The sequence below is a fragment of the Balaenoptera acutorostrata genome, chromosome 14 (genome assembly GCF_949987535.1).
Source record: "Balaenoptera acutorostrata chromosome 14, mBalAcu1.1, whole genome shotgun sequence".
In the NCBI taxonomy this organism is placed as follows: Eukaryota; Metazoa; Chordata; class Mammalia; order Artiodactyla; family Balaenopteridae; genus Balaenoptera; species Balaenoptera acutorostrata.
Genome location: NC_080077.1, coordinates 59,949,124 through 59,952,482, shown reverse-complemented (window position 1 = coordinate 59,952,482; position 3,359 = coordinate 59,949,124).

The following is a 3,359-nucleotide window of genomic DNA, read 5'->3' as shown; positions in this document are numbered from 1 at the left end:
TGTGAAAAATGAAAATACAAAAAATATTTGAATACACTTAAAATATATGTAGATTCATGGTTATAGTTGTATTCAAGTATATCTTAGGAAAGCAATGATACTTCCTTTCTCAAAGTTGATCATTAAGGATTCAGGATCTAACGATAGATGTAAGTTCTTTACGATATTAAAAAATCAGCTTTAAGTCTCTTTAGATTTCCCTGAAGTAAAATGAGCAGAGGAGGGACGCTGCTGTTTTTTATCTATATGTAACGTGTATAATTGGTAGTACGTATCTGGACTACATTTAAACGCTCCATCACATGCCCTGTCCCTATATTTCACCAAATCGTCTAAGCCAGATTCTGTGCCAAATACCAAAATTCTGTCTACACGATGGTCTCCACTGTCAAATAGCAAAAAATTTTCACCATTTTCAAGAAACTTGTACTTATCAGGAATCAGTAACCATTTCTTTTTTGGATTATAGGAGGAGCTTGAGTCTTCTTTTGCCCCCAACTTCTAATATTGTGTGATAAATTGGGTAAAGGTGGCATTGGAGGGCAAGCTGCTGTGTCGAAATCAGCCAAAGAATCAGTAATTAATGCTCTTGAAGACTGTTGTGAATTACTAGCTGCCTCTTTTATAGTTTTTATAGTTCTGTAAACTTTTGGTTTTAATGGGTGAGAGGGATTTGCTCACTGAAGGACTTGCAAACTGATATGTTATTTTCTTCTAGTCTAATGGAGTATGCAGGCTGGCTTTACACTATTATCTCACAATTCCAGTAAGTTTTCTTATCACTGTGTTTTTAGTAAGTTGATATAAGTAGTTGTTATCCACCATTTGAAGACTGTCATGTCTCCTCATCACTGTCTTGACCATTGTGAGGCCTAAAATGTATACAATATAAAAAATGGGAGTACTGTATTTATGGAGACATGAAACCAAACTGTCAATCAGTTGCAACCAGATTGTCAAACCAAACTGTCAAACTAGTTATCTTCTCTTTTACAGCAGAATTGCCTTATGGCCAATTGCTTGTGTGGTGAAACTGCTTATGGCAAAGATTCTCACCGTAAGGATACCTAGAACCAGTGAACAGGTGGTCTGGACTATCAGGGGAGATGAACAAGAGGGAAGGAGACAGAGAAGGAGAAAATCCTTGACACTGAGCTGAAATGACATCACTTTGGAGTGATGGGCAATTTAAGAGGAAAAATACAAAGTTGTTTTGCTCCACCCTCCAACTAGATGTAATCTTGTTTATCTAATAGTATCATCTCCTGTCTGGCAATGTATTCTCCATCCCTTCCAAACATCAGGGTATCAAAAATACACACACAAAAAGAGAAACAACTCATAAAGTGGCCGGTCACTGGAAGACACAATCTATGAATGAAACGCATGCATTTTGCACAGATGCACCTGGGTGGTATTTCACTCACAGCACTACCTCTTCTTTCCTTTCCTGATGCCATCGCTCAGAACCCACTCCTCTTCATGACCCCTTTCAGGAGCTCTATACTCTACCTTGCACACTTCCACTATGGCAGTAGTTGTATGCTGAGGGGTCCCAGAGGAGCCGTGTGTGGAGGAGAGTCTACCCATTCTCTCCTAATCGTTTCTACCTTGCTGTTCCTCTGCACCCTCAAAGTCTACAGGTTTTGCAAAGTCTTTAAGACGTAGAAAAGTCATGTATTCTTTCTTCTAAAAATGTTTATTTCAGGAAATGTATGTTTAAAACTCTCTTACCTGCTCTGTAGGCTGCTTGGGGAGATGGGCAAATAAAAAAGTGGAAAACATACCAGAAAAACTCAACAGACAAGGGCAATACCAGCAACAGCTTTGTTCTGCGGAAGCTGCTAGTTGTGAAGTTTTTCGTGGCTCTCTCTCGATGGGGGCCTGAATTGCCTTCTGATGTCTGTCTGAATTAACCCCTGGTTATTGAAAGTCAAGACCCATTTGCATGAGTCAAGAAAGAAGTTCTACTGAAATTGTGGCGGCCTTCAACCATGCAGGAGCTGCCCGGAGTTTCTGGTGAGGTGAGAACACTGATTTTCCTGCTGCTTGTACAGCTCACCTTTTCACACTCCAGAAAACCTGGCAGAAAACATGTTGGTGCTCAGGATCAAGTGACTGAATTAAGGTTTCCATGACTCCCTACCTACTTTTGATGCCATTTTCTATCACTGGTGTAAGTGGAGAAGAAACTATGTGGAGAGAAAGCTGTGTGACAAAGAGGGTGTTCTAGCTTGACTCATATGATGTGAAAAATGACCAAGGATTGCATTTAACTCTGCTCTATAAATCCCATATTAATTTTCAAATGTGTATTCTACCTGAATGACAGTACTTGAAAAATAAAATTTGCCCTCTAAACCATTTTGGAAGCTATTTCCTTCTGATATTAAATGTTGGAAGACAGAATAGACTAGTGGATGACACCCACTTACCTCTGGGCTGGTACCCACTTATCTCTGTGTGACCATGAGCAAGCTATTTAACCACCTTATGCCTCTGTTTTACCATCCATAATATGAAGATAATAATAAATTCTACTTTATATAATTAGTGTAAGGATTAAATTAGTTAATCCATAGCAATCCAGTAAGAACAGTGCTTAGGACATGTAAACATTCAAAAACTATTAATTTATTTAGAGGAAATCTGAGACCCATTGGGGCAGAGGTGGCAACATGATTTTTGGATCTTCCCAGATGCCACATAAAAAAGAAATAGACAACTAGATAACAAGATAAAAAACCCATGAACAAACGAAAAAGGTGACAAAGTATCCCCATTAACTCCAGAATACAAGGAGATGGGAACAGATTACCAATAGCTGCAAGACCTAGATGTTTTCGGCTTCCATGTCGGGGTAAGCAGAGGGAAACAGCAGACGTCTCTCAGACCTGATAACAGGGGAGTCCCCACACCGTCAACAGACATTCGCTACAAGGGCAGAATGCCCATTTGAGAAACTGAGAGAGACTGTGCCCAATCCAATAGGAGTGCAAACAGCCTGCAGATGAAGACTGGAGGCACCAGAACGGACTAGACCCCGTGAGCTCTCAACATGGACTAGTCATGACTCCATTCATAACAGAAGAGAAACAATAAGATATGAATAAAAATTGAGGACCGGGACAATAGAGATGAAGGAAAGAGAAGGTCCAGATAAAAATGGGGGAGGAAAAAGAGCTAGAAAATCTCAACAACAACAAAAAAATCTGCCAATTTTTTTTAACACTACACAAGAACATGAAGAGAATCTGTGTAGTTATTAACTCTGTCTTGAAGCTTACTTCTTTTTAAACATTCAGGAAAACTAAATTTACATTAATATGAGCAATAGTAAGTTAAATACTATATACACA